Genomic DNA, 18,607 nt, shown 5'->3' with positions numbered 1-18,607 from the left:
TGTGTTTTGTCCTGGATGGCAGTTTTTCTTGTTCAATGGTGATTATTCCTTCTCTCATAATTTTGTATTTTGCCAAATTTCTCACTGAACAGCAACTCTTACGAGATAGTAAGAACCCATCACTTCAGCTGAAATGGTGGTATTGGAACTATTGTGGAAAATGTCAGGCAATGGAAAATCCTTAAAGGAGGATTTTTCACCAAGGTGTAAATTCTACAAGGCTTTGTGTGGGAACTCAGGGCCAGAAGATGCATGTTGTACTGGGATAGGCCATGGACAGCCATTGAGTTCACACAGAGGGATCTCTATGGAAAATGCTCAGTATGCAGTTGGGTCCAGCAACCTGTCTGTGCTCTTCCTGCACTGCATTTTGTGCTGTGCATCTGTGCCGGATAATATTTAATTCACTGAAACTTCACTTCACAGAATCCTTCTTTCTTCACAGGTTCTTTCCTCATGTTGAGTGCTTGTTTTTAGACCACATTTTCAGAATTTCATATTGCTTGGAGAGGTTCAAAGTGATTGGTAGAAGCTTATCTTTCAAATATATGTTGAAATATGTGCGTTTTAAGTGCTAACAGATTTTTTTTCCTGAAAGCATTCCTACCATAATTTATCTAACATAAATTCCAAAAATTCAAAGAGATTCCAAAATTACATTGTCGTCTAATTGAGATTTCTCAGTGAATAAAGAGAACTCAGCTGAGTCTTAAAAGACATATAGGATCCTTAAATCCTTAAAGGATTCTTAATACATGCTAATTGAAAAATATTCTCTTGAATATACATATGGGGATTTTTTCTGTCTGGTTTAGACTGTTAACTCTGAAAAAATGCTGTTTTGTTTTTAGACCTTTAGCATGAGAAAACTAGATGACTTAATTTAACTTCAGTGTTTTAACTGAGCACAAGCCTCACAATTCTTGATTTTCCTTGCATCTCATATGTCACCTCCAGTTATGAAAGTACAAAGGACAGAAGCATCAGATGATCTGTGCATGCTCTTGAATGCTAGTAGTTCATGCTAGCAGTCACCAGAGAGCATGTGGGAAGCACCAAATCACTTATCAAATGCAAAGCTTTCAAGCAGGTAAATTGAATGTACTTTACTGGGCAGAGAAGCAGCTTGATATAAAGCACACCATGCAAATCCATTTTGAACTAAGATTTTCATACCTAAGACACTTGTCTTCAAACCCTTTTAGAGGTAAGCCTACTGGCTACCAGCCTTAGTGGTCCATAGAATAACTATGTAAAGACAGAATTAGAGTGTGCCCAGACTCTGAAAAGAGATCCTTTTTCTTTACCAAGTACCTAAAAAGTAGGGCTCAGAAGATAACTCCAAGGCAAAAGGAGTAGCCCTATGATCACGGAGAGATGGATATCATTTGGTAGTCATTTGCCTGCTGAAGAGATAGGAGGGAAGGAACATCTGTTGACTGTTGGGAGGCTTGCCAAGCAAAACAGGAGTTGCGGTTGATACTTAGGACATACTAACAAATCCAAGGAAAGTAATAATCATGTATAGAAGCATACAAAACAAATACTACACTTAGTTTTCAAAGGACGACCTTCAGGCCAACACAACTGGAGTTTTTCTGTGATACTAATTATATAAAGGCTGGTTATCTCTCTCCGTTTTGTGTGAAGAAAGAAAATGGAGGGTAGACCAATTTTTCATAAATATTTATACATGCTTAGAAAATAAATCACTTTGTCAGATGTTCCTCAGACTTCCAGACAATTTGGAAGACCTACTTATGTTCAAAGTAAGAGAAAAAAATGTGAGGCAAAAAAATATACACTTCTATTTTTGATATTAAAAATTGGCTTTATGACAATTAAGATTGAAGTCTCTCCTAACCTGTCGATTAGTTTTCTCTTGAACTTTCACAGTATATAGCCTGGCACATATTCATGTGGAAATTTTATTCTGGAATGTTCCTGTGTCTTGCTTGTCGTAAGTGATATTTTAACTAATGAGAGGACCCTCTGGTCTCCTCATGCAGGTCTTGAAGGCTATATTCTGAGGATGCATGAATATTATTCACATTTAGTCCTGCTTGAAAGTACTATGAAAGACTACGGTTTAGGCCCTGCTTTTATTCGCTCTATTCATTTTCAAAAGACATATTCACTTGTGGAGCAAGATGCCTTTGACAAAAACAAAACAAAACAAAACAACAACAACAAAAAAAAGTAAAATTTTTTGTAGCTGACAATATTGTTATGCTTGGAGATTTTTTTTTTGTTGACAGTTGAATAAATTATTTAAAATATCAGAAGCTTTTTATGTCCATTATCATAACAACACAGATAAACAAGTAATATATTCATAGGTTGGACTTTATGATAGCTTTGCAGAGTTCACTTCTATATTTCTGGGCTTCACAGATGAGAATCACTCTGCAGTGGGCCAGTGACCTCCTGGGTCAGTCCATGAATTGTTCCAAATATATAACCTGGCAAAAATGAGATGTGGTGTGGCAGAAGAAGCTCTTTTGGAATTGACCAAAACTGTCAAAACATGGAAAGGTACTGGAAAAGGTACATGGTACAAAGTACTGGAAAGGTACAAGGAAAGCTGCAACACTGTACAGTAGGGTCTTCCCTTCTCCCCACCTCATGAACAGGCCTCACTGCGGCCATGATAAAGTCAACTTTTCCATTGAGATTATGTTTTGTTGGCCTTGAAGCTGTAATATTTTTTTTTTCTGCTAAAATTATGAGTGAGAGTCTTAATAATTATGAATTGTAAAGTTGGACTTTTGTTGCTTTGCTGATTCAGTTTAGTCAAAAGAAGTTATCAAATGTTAAAAGTCTTTCCTGGGATAAATTCTCCACCAGTAGTCATAACAGAGAGAAGTGTTTCCAGTGATTAATGACATTGTCGTTCCATTCTCACAGATAAATAATTTCTGTTAAAAATTAGAAGGCAGAAGCAATAGAAACTGATGGAAAGGAGAGTAAAGTTAAGGAACAGATACTTTATCTATGGACTGGTAAAATTGGGCATGTTTTTCTGAGATAAGGTGAAATAAAAGAAAATGTGTGTATATAGTGTATACAGATACTCCTACTCATCCACTGTTGTGTGCACGAATTGCAAGCGTGAAGAATGAAAGAAATGCTTCAAATCTTCTTAAGAATATCTTAGTAAAAGCCGTAAGTGTGATAAGTTCTTTTGCCTTTCAGGAAATGACTCAGGATTAGGGCTAGTTTTAATATTTGGATAAATCTTTTGGTCAAAGAAGGTTAGTTCACCTGTTCTGTACGCTATGGTTCAGCCCCCTTATGTGTAACTACCACAGAAGATCACAATGTGGCTACAATTACTGTTAGTTGCTTAGTTAAATTGAGTTATTTTAAAATAAAGGCAGTGCTTAATGTCAAAAGAGTTAAAGAAGAAGGAATGTTAGTGAGGTATTGTGAAACAATTCAGAACTTGTTTCTCTCTCTTTTTTTTTTTTTTTTTTTTTCTTCTTCTGTATCTTAAAAAAGATACCAACTCTTAAGATATTAATATAGGGGAAAACATCAGCATGAAATATAAATATAAAAATGAGTTAAACAAACTGAACAGAAACCCCAGTACTGGGTAATATAACAATGAAACCTCAGAGGTAGGAAATGGGCAGCTGGCACATCTCTTTATCCATATCTGTCTGGCCATCTCATCATTAGAAAACTCTTCCTTCCTTTATTTCAACACTCCACCTGTGGTCCCAGATGGTATCAGGAAATGCAGAAGCATAAGAAAATGAAATAAACAGAGTCTGTTAAATAAACCAATGTGTCTGTATAAGGATTTATGACAGACTTGGTCTCCAAAAGACAGGATGAGTTTCTCATAACTTTCCATGAAATCTTAAAAAAAAAACAGATAGCGATCAAAAGGAAATTAAATATAATTTCCCCTGAGCTTTAATACTATTAAAATTTATTACAAACCAGCAAAAGCTGAGAAATATGGCTTTATTTCCTTGATTCCTTAATTCACGCATCTTCTGAAGCTCTCTAGTATTGAAATACTTATACTCTGTTTAAGAAATAAACTTCCTAACTAACTGGAAAGAATTTTGATGAGTTAAGTCTTTCTACTTTCCCTTCATAGCTCCTTTTCCAAATAAAGCCCACCAAACAAGACTTTCACACCCCCACTCCTTCTGGGTCTGTTAGTACAGTCTGGTCCTGGATGGATTCCTAATTCTTCTCTCATTTTGTCCTTCCACCAGTCATTGCAAAAACACCTCAAGCTGGCAAGGCCTAGCAGTCTTAGAGGGTTCTTAATGTCAGTCAGGAATGATCAAAACACTGCAACCTTCAGAGGCAGAGTACTGTACATTGCCGCATGTAATAACATGTTGGTATCACTGGATTTTGCACTGGATTGCTTCATCGAAGAAGGCTCCTAGGAGCACAAAGAGTCTAATTCTTTGCTTGTATCACAATGTGTTGAAATAATTGTGTTAAAATCAGTAGCATTTCAAGGTGAGTGAGAACCCTTAATTAAATTGTATGCATGAGAAGGGCAAACTGTGTAATGGAATTTTAACTTTAATCTTACCCCTATTTAATGCACTGCTTCTAAATGTGTTAAAGGTAGTAAGCTATTTTGTTGATTTGCTTTCCCATCTGACAGCAACAGGCTGCAGAAATTCCTTATTGCTACTGGCTCTTGAAATGATACTCTGGTGATAAGCTGGGGCACCTTGGGAGTTAGGTAATTGTGTTTTTTCAGCTTTTAATCTGAAATCTGTGCCAAATTTTTTGAGAGTCAAAACCTCTTCTGAGCTATCCTTGACTATGATTTACCAATCACATTGGTATTTGCAGTTGCTAAATGAAGTCTGAAGACCCTTGATATTTCGTTTTGTTCTGTTACAATGCCATTGCAATTCACCAGTAACATGCATGCCATTTCATGGACCATAAGGATGTTGCTTTTGCATATATTGCTCTTACCCCAATCACAGTTCAGCCGTGGTTTCCCTCCATAACTGCACTATTCACCACCTCCTGTGAGACCTTGCTAGCCCTGTAGAAAACAGGATTAGACAGTGTGGCTAGACCTGGAGGAATTGCTGTATACTGTATTTTTTTACCTGAGAGATATTTAAAGGCTCAGATGTGATAGGGATTCTCTAAGCAAAACGACATTTCGAGGAAAGCAGCCCAGACTTGCTGGGCTGGTTCCAATAAGCCCCCATGGGTGGTGGCTGGCCTGCTGGGCAGTGAGGGTGCAGACTTTTGTTGGGAACAGGAACCAAAGGATTTCTGGTTCTGGAAGCTGAATTTCCCTTTGGTGGAAAGTGTGACCTCAGTTTCTTCTTATAATAACTGAATACATATAAATAGAGTAACAGTACAATTTTCTAGAACATATAAACATGCTTTTAATGAACCCATTGCTATTTAATATGTAGTTAAGATTGTGGCCAACTGGAAATCATTAGGGAAAGTTCACATTTTACAAAATGCCACAGCTTATGAATATTTTAATTTTAGGGTTACTCTTCAGCTCTGGTAAGGTAGTATGCAGTAGCATGGAGGACAAAATTATGTTCCCAGCTGTACTCCAGGAGGTTGCAAATAGCAGGTGCTATGTGCTGCCCGCAGAACTGCTTGGATGGGCTAGAAACCACCCCAAAGAGGATCTCAATGGGAGATCAAAGGGACTAGGTGGGAATTTGGGCCAGCAAGCCTCACACGGATGAAGGTGGATCTAATTTCCCTTGTTTCTGCGGAAGAAAAGTGATCATCCTGAAGACAAGGAGCCAAGGACAAATGAATCCCAGGTTGGGCAGAGATCTAAGACTGATTCTCTGATCCTCTGGATTTCAAGGAATGATTGTGAACTCTTTGTTACCCCTGAGAAAAGTGGGAACTTGAATCACCCTGAGTCCTTTGAGAGGCCTCTCATTCCACTTGGTATCAATAAGAAGGATTTATTTTTTTGTTGTTGAGAAAAAAATGACTTAATTTTTGCATGTCTTTTTGAATATATATGTAACTACTAGATTTTACTGTTGTTATTTTCATTTCTTCATGATGAATCCTTTGCCAAATGGTTTGCTTGCAAAACTTGTCATTAAACATAGCCATGGATAAGAGACCTTTGTGGTGTTTTCAGTTTGCAGATCCTCTAGAACTTTTTCTACGTTTCATAATCCTTTAAACTGATGAAATTTGCCAAGTCTTCTCCCCCTTAATTTAATCTTCTTGCTCAGCCAGTGCATTTGTAACTGGTTGGAATCATGTGTTATTTAAATAATGACTCCTGTCTGAAAGTAATTTCTGCCCTGTTTGTGGAAGAACTGTGCACACAAAAACAAAACCTGTGACAGCTTAGGATTTGTATTTGAAATCCTGAATGGAATAAACTGAGTGGAAATAAAGCCTCAAAATGTTGTGTGTTGTAACTCCTTGTTCTGTTCTAAATACAGAACTCTAAATTAGTAAGGGGTCCAAGTTCTGGTACAAGCCATTTTCTCCTTCATGTTAATATTTGCCTGTGTTAGCCAGACATGGTGGCAACAAACTTTGATCTTACAGCAATACTTAAAGATCTCCAAGTTGCATCCAGGTTGATACCAGTCAAATAATTTCAAGAATGGCAAATAATAATAAATAATAATAATAATAACAACAACAATAATAATATTAAATATAAATATTAAATAATTTGTTGCTTGCTAGATCTATATTGATCTATTAGAAGAAAGTCACAATTTGATTGCATTTTATATTGTCTCTTGCAAAGGATGGACTGTTATAAACCTGGAAGATTAACCTTACGGTTGCCTTCATATCACCTGTACATTTGAAAAGTGTCAAGATTTGTTTGACAATGAAAACAGAATATTCCAAACAGCACACACTCTGTGGCAGAAACATGTTTTAATAAAATTTTTGCAGTAAATTATTTCTTCTTGACAGATTTGTAGATAATGTGTAGCATCCTATATATTATATTAGAACGCTTGAAAAAGGCATGTTTACACTGATTGCTGTAATTTTCCCAGGAATACTTTCCCCTTTCTCCCCCTTTTTTTTTTTCTTTCTGTCCAGGTTTAGAACTATCTCTGAAGTATCATCAAAGTAATAAAGGAAATGGCTAAAATTCCACTAAAGCCAGGTAAATATTGTTTTTAAACATTGGATTAGAGTAAATCTAATCCAGCCTGCACAGTTAGGGATTCAGCACTCTCCACTGCACTACCTCAATTCCCAGAAAGAATGATTGCAGGCTGAAATATAATATTCTGCCAGGAAATCACTAGTTCCGAGTTATTAGATTCCAGCCTTGGTTGAGACTGAGGCAAGGAGACAGTACAGGAAGCATTCAGAGTTATTCCTAAGTGTGGCTTAACATATTTTAAATACACTACTTCCAAATGTAACAGAGATGATGGACTGCAGTAACAGATCTGCAGGTGCAGTGCAGAGGCCGTCCTGTAAACTGTGATTATTTCTTCTTTTCCTGTTAGGAAAAAGGATAAACTCAGTGTGAGCACAAGTATTTCATTCTGCTCTCTAAGGCTCAGACTTGAAACATTTGTACCATCCACAGTCTGAAATAATCATATATATTTTTTGTATCCCTGTATATGGGATGCAAAAAGTATGTTCTCTTTGTCCACAAAATTTCAAACATCATTAAAAAGCTTCTGTCTCAATCAGAATCTTGGATCAATAAACCTTTAAGGTTACTTAACTTGCTATTGGATGCCATAGCCTCCTGTGTTAAAGAGCTTTACAATACCAAGAAGATACTATTGTCAACACACATGGAATAGATAAATAAGACCTGAAACTAAATAGCCTGCAGTGTATTGGTTATGAAAATTGGTTTGACTCCCCCCTCCTCCCCCCACCAGGGTGAAAGAGTATTTTATTTCTCTTTTTATTAAGCAACACCTTTTTGGAAAAAGCATTTGTCTAGCGAAGGCCAGGAAAAACATTCTGTAATTTTGGTATTTTGTCACACAAGACTTGCAGTTCAGGTATTCCATGTTCCTCTCCCTTGTATTTCCCAGAAAGACAACATCTACACCTTTTATTTTTGCAGTATAAATCCTTATCCTTTATTCTCTGGGCAATTCTACTAGTTAAAATACATTTAACTGTTGTACTTAACAGACCAATTTCTGCTCTGGTCAGCCATAACTAGAAAACAGCACTGGAAAGATGTTTGCATTTATTATAATAAGCAGATTTCAATCCATTTAGTAGTGAATAGCTATTTTCCAGGATAAAATACCACAACATGTTTCCTATCATAGTGAACTGCTGTTATGCTAGTTTTAGCTAGTTTTATGTGAAGGACTGAATCAGTTATGCAGAAATAAGTAAATAAGTAAGTTCCTTTCTATGCTACAACTGTAGAGGAAAGAAAAACAAACTTTTTTTTTTTTTTTTTCCTCCAGCCATTACAATCAAGTCATTGATGAAATCATATTTAGGTGTTTAGGTAACTTGGGATTGTGCACCACCCACTCTAGTTAAAGCTATCAGGAGGTGAGCAGGATCCTCTTTTATGTTTGTCCTTTCCTCCAAAATTGTCAAAATAATGATGATTACATTTACACAGAGTAGAAGGATCTTAAATAATGTGTGCTTTGGCAAGTGTCCCGTGTTTCAGGCTTGTCAAGAGACTTGCTAACTTTAATGGCAACCTTCAGGCAAGTAAGTGTGTGCCACTGTTCAGCAGCTCTGGTCTTATTCATTATCTACGGGTCACTGAGAGGATCTGATTGAATTTGCAGTTTTGTCCTTCTGGTAGACTGAAATGTAAGTCTTGGAGTGTGAGTAACAACTGTGTGAATTCACACAGTAATTCCATGAAGAGGATATTTTCAAAAATCCATGCAAACCAGAAATTCAGAAATTTCTGCACTGCTTCTCCTTGGCATTTAGTTCATGGGGTCCAACCACATTTCACAGAATCACAGGTAGGGGTTGGAAAGGACCTCAAGAGATCACTGGGTTGAACCCCCCTGCCAAAGCAGGTTCCCTAGAGCAGGTTGCCCAGGTAGGTGTCCAGATGGGTCTTGAATATCTCCAGAGAATGAGACTTCACAACTTCCCTGGGCAGCCTGTCCCAGTGCTCCGTCACCCTCATCGTGAAGAAGTTCTTTCGCATGTTGATGCAGAACTTCCTGTGCGCCATTTTGTGGCCATTGCTCCTTCTCCTGTCCACACAAACCACTGAAAAGAGCTTGGCCAAATACCTCTGTCTCCCACACATCAGATATTTGTAAACATTAATAAGATCTCGTCTCAGTCTTCTCTTCTCAAGGCTGAACAGACCCAGGTCTCTCAGCCTTTCTTTACAGGAAAGATGCTCCAGGTCCCGTATCATCTTTGTGGCCCTCCGCTGGACTCTTTCCAGGAGATCTCTGTCTTGTACTGGGGAGCCCAGAACTGGTCACAGTACTGCAGGTGAGGCCTGACCAGGGCAGAGTAGAGGGGGAGGATCACCTTCCTTGACGTGCTGGCCACGCTCCTTTTAATGCACACCAGGATTCCATTGGCCTTCTTGGCCACCAGGGCACAGTGCTGGCTCATGGTCAACCTGTCATCCACCAGGACCCCCAGGTCCTTCTCCGCAGAGCTCCTCTCCACCAGGTCGTCCCCTAGCCTGTGCTGATACATCTGGTTGTTCCTTCCCAGTGCAGGACTCTACACTTGCTCTTGTTAAACCTCATTTGGTTTCTTCCTGCCCAGCTCTCCAGCCTGTCCAGGTCTTGCTGAATGGCAGCACAGCCATCTGGTGTGTCGGCCACTCCTCCCAGCTTTGTATCATTGGCGTACATGCTGAGGGTGGACACTATTCCCTCATCATGGTCGTTGATGAAGATGTTGAACAAGACCAGACCCAGCACCGACCCCTGGGGAACACATCTCCAGCCAGACTCTTCACCACTGATCACCACCCTCTGAGCTCGGCCAGTCAGCCAGTTCTCAACCCACCTTACTCTCCACTCCTCTATCCCACACTTTCTCAGCTTTGCTAGCAGGATGTCATGGGAGACAGTATCGAAAGCCTTGCTAAAGTAAAGGTAGATGACATCCACTGCTCTCCCCCCATCTACCCAGCTGGTGATACCATCATAAAAGGCAAAAAGGTTGGTCAAGCATGACTTCCCCTTGGTGAATCCATGCTGACTACTCTTCATAACCTTCTTTTCCAATTGCTTGGAGATGGCATCCAGAACAAGCCGTTCCAACACCTTTCCAGGGACAGAGGTGAGACCAACTGGCCTGTAGTTTCCTGGATCCTCCTTCTTGCTTTCTTGAAGACTGGAGTGACACTGGCTATCCTCCAGTCTTCAGGAACCTCTCCTGTTCTCCAAGACCTTTCAAAAATTATAGAGAGCAGTTTGGTGATAACTTCTGCCACCTCCCTCAGCACACGTGGATGCATCCCATCAGGGCCTATGGATTTGTGTGCGTTGATCCCACTCAGATGCCCCCAAACCACTCCGTCCTCAACGAGAGGGGAGCTCTCTATTTCTCAGACTCTCTCCTGAGGTCCTGAGGTTTCGAATCATTGGTGGGGAAAAATGATAAAACAGTCACACGTAGGCTGTAGCGAGGTGGGGGTTGGTCTATTCTCTCACATGACAGGACTAGGGGGAATGGGCTAAAGTTGCGCCAGGTGTGTTTTAGGTTGGATATTAGGAAGAACTTCTTTACTGAGAGGGTTGTGAGGCATTGGAATGGGCTGCCCAGGGAAGTGGTGGAGTCACCATCCCTAGACGTCTTTAAAAGACGTTTAGATGTTGAACTTCATGATATGGTTTAGTGGAGGACTTGTTAGTGTTAGGTCAGAGGTTGGACTTGATGATCTTGGCCAGCCTAGATCCTCCAACCTAGACAATTCTGTGATTCTGTAGGAGAAGCCAAACATCTTTCCTCCAAATGAGCTGACTGATGTCCACTCTATAGTTGGTCACAGATTTTTCACTGGAATATTTCTCCATCAGAAAATGTATATTTAGCAAATGCAAAATATTTTGAAGAGACACTAATTTCAGTAAATGTTATTTTCCAAAAACAGTGGAAAAAAAAGCACAGCTATAATTGTCATGTTGATCTGTTGAATCCACTGAGTTTTTAGTGAGAAGAACAGCTGGATAAACATTTTTTCTAAAGCTAATAATATGCTATTAGAGGTATGAGATGCACCTCCAACGTAATCTTCATGAAATAATCATGTTTTTTTCCTCGGTAATAACTTTCATGCTAAAATATTTGGGCTTGCCAGTCAAAGCAGCAGAAAATAAAATAAGGAGCCTACAGAAAAACACAAGGCTATTTAGTTTTTCTTGGATCTTGCGGAAGGATATTACTTTTAAAATTGCAGCTCTGGTACCTCATCTGTCAGGTTAATTTCACTAACGTTTTCCATTTCCTCCTGTTGAAAGCCGTTAGAATTACGATATTTAATATTAATCCTCATCTCAGCGCACTGTTTACTTAAGACAATTGAGGCGAATGAAAGAATTTGGGTCTCTTTTTTCAAAGGTTCCAGTCTTTTCGCAGGGCAGACACAGCCCTCCTGAAGTGACCCGTTAGTTTATTCTGGTGAGGGTCATAAATCCTTTAAAAAGTTGCTTTCGGACGTGTTCCTCAGACCGGGTCTCACGGGGTGCAGCCCTCCCGCCACCCGCACCTCACGGGAGGGCCAAGGGCCCGCCGGGCAGCGGCCGTGGGCTGCCGGCGCCTCGGGCGCAGCCCGGGGCTCGGGCACCGCGGACCGTCGGGGCCTTCGCCCGCGCTGCCGCCGCGCAACAGCAGGGGCCGCCCGCGCTCCGCCGCCGCCGGTTAGGCCGCCGAGAGGCTGGCGCCGCTCCGCCTGGGGTGGCTCGGCCGGCGGCGCCTGCCCGGCCCTGCCCGGCCCGGCCTCCCGCAGTGCTGCGCACAAGATGGCGGGCGGGGAGGGCGTAGCGGTAGGGGCTCGGCCGCGGTGCGGCACCGACGCCTGCGTTTTGTTTTAGGCGTGTGCTTCGCACGTTACAAACGGTGTTGGCTTGCACCGAGACGTGGCCGACGTTTCTGTTGGTGGGGAGGGTGTTTCTACATCTCTTCTAATGCTGCAGGGTTTTAAATAGAGTTTTACACAGAAGTGCTGGTAGTTTGTAACGTAGAGGAAGCCGTGATGCAGCACTCCCAGTGTCTTGGATTGGAAATCCTCTGGGAGGACTTGGGTCAGCAAGGGAAAGAACCCCATGGGCAACAGCAAGTGCTCTGACAAACACAGGAACTTGACCTGCCAAGGAAGTTCCTTGTCCTTCCAAGTTGGCCCTCCTTGAACTTTGTTCCAAAAAAAAAAAAAAAAACAAACAACAAACTTTGCCCCTAAAAACCACGCAACCTGTTTCGGTCAAGTCATTTTATCTTTTTAAATGCCATTTTCATTAGTAAGATACCAGATGATTGATAAACAGTCACGGGATGCTTCAGAGCAAAGAAACTTGCTTATTGAAAAATGTTCGTCTCTGGGCAAGGTTCTGCTTAGGAATACCAGCCTCCATTTTGGAAATGGAGATCTGAGGGGATTGTTACTGAGCCTTTAGAGACAGGCAGACCCTGTGGTCTGAAGCAAGTTTCAGGGCTCCGATTCTAGATCCTCAGTAGTATTTAGAAGGCAGCTCATTTTGACCTGATCTGGCTTTACTCAGTGGAACTCCACCTGATCTCCACACAGCAGTGGAAATCAGAACCAGATACTCTACATCTGTTTCAGTTTCTCCACATGAGAAAAATAAATACTGGGTCTAGTTGGAACTGAAATCTAACATCTGAACAGCAGTCCATATATTTCCATATATTTTAACAGGCATGTTTCTCCAGTAGGACTTAGTTGCCTACGCTGGAGGTGATGGAGGTTAGTTAATATCCTTTACAGGCACTTTTTCAAGTGCACGGTACTAGAATTACAGAGCTACTGGTCAGTTCAATGCACCTCCAGCTAGCAATGTTTTTCTTATTTACCTTACGATCCGTTTTAAAAGCAATGTGTTTTTTGTGGTTCTGTCTCAGATGCAATAAAGCAGTAGTGTTGGCATCCAGACATACCATGGCAGGGTTTGTGGCCTTTCCCAATGACTAGGTTATATCAAGGTTATAGTTCTGGATGTTAATATATAGAATAAATGATAGGCCCTGAAGTAAAGGCCTGTGCACATGGTACATTGAGGGCATCTAATGACATCGTAATTAACCAGAAGAGCAAGGCTCCCGAGCTTGCTGTTGTCACCGGAACCTTCAGTAATTACAGCTTTGTCATGGTATCTTCCTGTTTCACTTTTTTTCCCTTTATAATTCAGAGAACCAGTTCACATTTTTAGTAGAAAACAGGTTTCTAGTTGAGTATAATTGGACAGCTTAAAGTTGTAACTATCAGCATTGGTATTTAACAGAACTTTAATCGTTATCAGAGCCAAATGAACATGACAGAGTATGATAGGGGGTCAATACTCAGTATTTTTCTTTTTTTTTTTTTTGTTCATCAAACCTACTTCTCACACAGAAGTCAGGGGTGGGTAAAGAAGGTAATTAAGGGGTTTTTAGTCATCTCAAGGGTGGATTGATTCTCTTTGCAAAGAGACGATGGTTTTACTTGGGAGGTATTTCAGGATGTAGCTCATTCCCTGCCTTGTGCACTGTAATACTTGGGTGTATTTCTCTTCAAAAAATGAAAAAATGGGATGGGGCATAGCCAGGCGGGTGGCAGTGCTGCAGGGAGAGAGTCATCTGGGGACTAGAAGAGCTTTCGGAGCAGTTCTGTGGCTGGATGACAGCTTTCTGTATTTGGCCTGTAAGTAGCCTGTGTAAACAACTGTGATGACTTCTAGCTGTCCAGCGTCTTGTTATAAATTAGTCCTTTGATCTGTGCTTGCAACCAGAGCTACTCATTTTAGAGAGAATTTCATGGAAAATTTATGTTTTGTTTTGTTTTTTTATTTTTCCATATTTTTTTCAAACTGTAAGATACATATAAAATGTCATGTGGTGATATTACTAATTCATCATTATTTTCAAATTATTTGAATGTGTATTCAAATACTATTTGAATATTTCGATATTATTTTCAAAATTTTCAGTAAAAGAATCTGTGAGCAAGTGCTGCACCCCATCTTCTCAGGAGACTTGCACTTAGTACCTTAAAATGTCAAAGAAGAATAGCGAAGAGCTAGGTTTTGTAACCCAATGGATCTTGAAATGGAGTTGTGTGGAACATAGCTGAAAATAAGAATATACTTTGGGGGATATAACTGATTCAATTGCTGTGTTCCTCATTTAAATCCAAGGAATTTTGCGGTAATTAATGGTATTACTAATAGTGACATTAGCTTTTTAAGCAGTCCAACTCTTAGCATCATTTTACCCCAATAAATTTAAGAATGTTTGTTTCTCTCCTTCACTGGCATCCAATTTAGCTGGCACAAAAGAACCTTTTTAATGATGAATGCATTTTTGAAATAGGACATAATCCCAATATTGTAGCAAGCAATTCTTTTGATCACTTCTGTATTCCGTCACACGTAAGCACACAAAACTACCTGACGATCTGACTATAATTCAGCATATGTCCTTTGTTGTCTGTATTATGATTCATTTGAAAAGGAGACTGGAAAGAAACCCATCCTATAGAACAGAGATGCAAGAGGCAATGTCAAAACAGGTAAAGGGTTCCCAGTGTGAAGTGGAAGGTGGGAGCACTTGCACCTTGTCTGCCAAGGAACTGCTTTGCTGTCACTTTCATGAGACTCAGGCAGTCCCTGGAGCCCTGTGAGGTGGATTCAGGAGGTATGGCCTCAGGTGACCTCCATTCTCAGCACCCAGGACTGGAGAAGCAGAGCAACCCAGTCATCATTGCAGCAGGCACCCAGGAAATGTAGAGTGTGGCAGAAGCAACATTTTACAAGGTTTCAAAGTCTCTACTTTTTTCCATTAACATTTAAAGCCACCCTTCCAGTCATTGTCACTGTGTCCAAAAAGAAAAAAAAGAAAAAAAAAAGATTGCCTTCAAAGAGAGTTTATACCAACAGGTAGAGAGAGGAATCCTAATGCTCCAAGAAGAGAAGCCAAAATGGCTGATAAGATGTCAAACAAACTGGCCCAGACCAAATCAACTTTTAAGGACAGATTCTGCTCATCTCTCTGAAGATGGAATGGCTGTAATATGGGTGGAAACCAGGTGACTCTGGTGGGCTGAATCATAGGATCATTAAGGTTGGAAAAGGCCTTCAAGATCATCTAGTCCAACCATCCCCCTACCACCAATATCACCCACTAAACCATGTCCCTAAGCACCATGTCCAACCTTTCCTTAAACACGTCCAGGAATGGTGACTCCACCACCTCCCTGGGCAACCCATTCCAATGTCTGACTGCTCTCTCTGAGAAGCAATGTCTCCTAATTTCCAACCTGAACCTCCCCTGGTGCAACTTGAGGCCGTTCCCTCTAGTCCTGTCGCTGGTTATCTGTGAGAAGAGACCAACCCCCAGCTCTCCACAACTTCCTTACACAGAATCACAGAATTGCCAAGGTTGGAAGGGACCTCTGAAGATCATCTCGTCCAAACGCCCTGCCAAGCAGGATCACCTAGAGCACATTGCACAGGATGGCATCCAGGCAGGTTATGAATATTTCCAGAGAAGGAGACTCCACAACCTCTATGGGAAACCTGTTTCAGTGCTCTGTCACCCTCACAATAAAGAAGTTTTTAGGTAGTAGTAGAGAGCAGTAAGGTCTTCCCTGAGCCTCCTTTTCTCCAGACTAAACAACTCCAGGTCCCTCAGCTGCTGCTCACGGGACTTGTGTTCCAGGCCCTTCACCAGCTTTGTAGCCCTTCTCTGGACGCGCTCCAGGGCTGTAATGTCTTTGCTGTAGTGAGAGGCCCAAAGCTGAACACACTACTCAAGGTGTGGATTCAGCAGGGCAGAGTACTGGGGTGGATGATCACCTCCCTGGTCCTGCTGGCTACACTATTCCTGATACAAGCCAGAATGGCATTGGCCTTCTTGGCCACCTGGGCACTGTTGGCTCAAGTTCAGGCGTGCATCAACCAACACCCCCAGCTCCTTTTCCTCTGTACAGCTTTCGAGGCACTCTCCCCCAGGCCTGTAGCACTACATGGGGTTGTTGTGACCAAAGTGCAGGACCCAGCACTAAGCCATGTTGAACCTCATCCTGTTGGCCTCTGCCCATTGACCCATCCTGTCCAGGCCCTTCTGCAGGGCCTTCCTACCCTCTGGCAGATCAACACTTCCGCCAACTTGGTGTCATGTGCAAACTTACTGAGGGTGCACTCAATACCCTCATCGAAATAATCAATAAAGATATTAAAGAAGATGGGCCCCAACAGTGACCGCTGGGGAACAAATGTGCAGGGAATGCATGGGGAGAGCTAATGGCTGCCTTCTGCCAGGCCCCTCCTGGGGCAAGGAGCACAGGTAGGACTGTGGCACTGCAGGAGCCATGACAGCCTTGTACTGAGCTCATGTGGGTGACAAGAAATGCAGACTAACAGCTAAAAGTAGTGCACTGTATACTATTCTAAAGTAGTAGTGAGAAACTGGCTACAACTTCAGGAAGAAGCGCTGAATTGTTAGTACTAGTTAGGTTGTTAATTGTTCTCAGTTCATTGCTAACAATTAAACAATAGCCCTTGTCTTCAACCTAACAGGACACTTTGACACTTGCTATCATTCTGTGTGACAGTTTAACAGGGCTAAAAAATCAATGTAGAACATGAACAGATCTGTAGTGCTTGCTAATTTTGAACACTGGCTTATGTTTTATGTGAGGTAGTGTAGCATTTTCCCAACCTATTTCATAAAATTACAGCATTGTGCTTTGAATTATAATTTCCATGTCTATAGTGTATATATGACAGAACGTATGCTAGGGTATCTGTGGATGTTTGTATGGCAACAAGAAGGACCATACAGCTTGCTTCACTAAGCTTAATTCTCTTGAGAGGAGGAATGGCCTGGTGATTTGCCTGTAACTTGCCATTTGCTTGTGTCTCACTATTTGCTATAAACATTTGTTCAATGACCACTTACCCAATGCCATTATCCCAGTCATTCAAGTATGGACCATGAAAGTGGTATTTTTTTTTTCTTTTATTTTTGGAAAAATATTTGCAGACTTAGTTTTTATTACAGGAAAATAGCCAGTCAGTTTGTCTTGTTCAAATGGCAAACAGCATGCCAAACCCAGGGCTGTCCTGAGGAACTCCTTCTCTCTCCAGGCTTTAGTGGTTTGTGTTAAATAGAATCTGGATTCACAGCTCTCCCATTGAGGTTTTTTAATAATATTTCTTAAAATCATCTTTTGCCATTTTTTGTGTTTGCTGACCTGGTGCTCCAGAATTATATAGCTTGCCATGGTTTTTAGTACTTAAGCAATCCCTAAGTTATCACAGTCCTTCACCCTCCTAAAGTACAGTACTGTAATTACATTGCTGCAGTTGCATTCATCCATGATTTATGACAAACTTTCACTGAACAAACAGTAAACACTGAATGACTTTATGATGTACGTGTAACTGCATTTTTCTGTTCTTCTGCAAAATACCATTCAATTGTTACTGGTATTTTCTGTAGTGTACAGCAAACCAACTTGTCATTCATTAATTTAATCCCTTCACTATAACTCAGAGGTACAAGACCCAATCTAACGACAGCAGTGGTGTTGCAGAAAGTTATTTTAATATGAGGTTTCATCCTCACATAGTTGACTGCATGTGTAAAAAGTAGTAGTATAAAAGTGAAACACTTGGTGTTTGCTTTTGGCTCCTAATGACCTGCTGCTGATTCACCACAATTCTGATTCTGAGTCTGATAACGATGTTACTTATTTGTGCAAAATGCACTGAGAAGTAAGACACAAAGCTTTATGGCAACAGGCTTATTTCTTTAAAGGGTCATTGAAATTGAAGGGTTGGGAAACAGAAGGAGATGAGGGTTTCAAGGAAGTCTTCAAGTGCAATTGTTGCCTGATATAAACTCCTGTTTATTTTAGTCCAATTGTGTAAATAGGAAGAACTGGGCTGCTACTGAATGCCACTCTCTGAACACTGAATTGGCTGCCACAGAGCTCCTTCCTGCATCTGATATTTCACAGTCTTTTTTGTGATCAGGTTGCAGATTTGTGGGGTGCTTGTGCTTTCCCTTTCTTCTCTTATTAGCAATGACAGATAGAGTTGAGGTCTTCCCACCTTGTGAAGAAGTCACACTGCACAGTGGCCTAATCCAGTGGGGGCCATATCTTCCTCTGTGTTGCCTTAACTTGTTAATACAGGATGGTTTGTTTGTTTGTTTTTAAAGTACAGAAATTAAGCAAAAATATTAAGTTGTGCACCACAGACATATTTAAACCTACAAAAAGGAGTGACTTGTACTACAATGTACAAGACAGTCCAAGTAATGATCTCCAAACATACTGAAGCATGAAAAATATTTCATTTATAAGTGTCCCTGGCAATTGCTATGACTAGCCATCTGTTCATTGTATGGATAGATTAAAGAAAAAGTTTTAGGTGATTTTGCAGACATTAAATACAAGCTCTGGCTTCTATAATTT

This window comes from Anas platyrhynchos, chromosome 5 (genome assembly GCF_047663525.1).
Source record: "Anas platyrhynchos isolate ZD024472 breed Pekin duck chromosome 5, IASCAAS_PekinDuck_T2T, whole genome shotgun sequence".
Taxonomy (NCBI): Eukaryota; Metazoa; Chordata; class Aves; order Anseriformes; family Anatidae; genus Anas; species Anas platyrhynchos.
The sequence above is the reverse complement of the archived record's forward strand: the minus strand, read 5'-3'. Positions refer to the sequence as shown.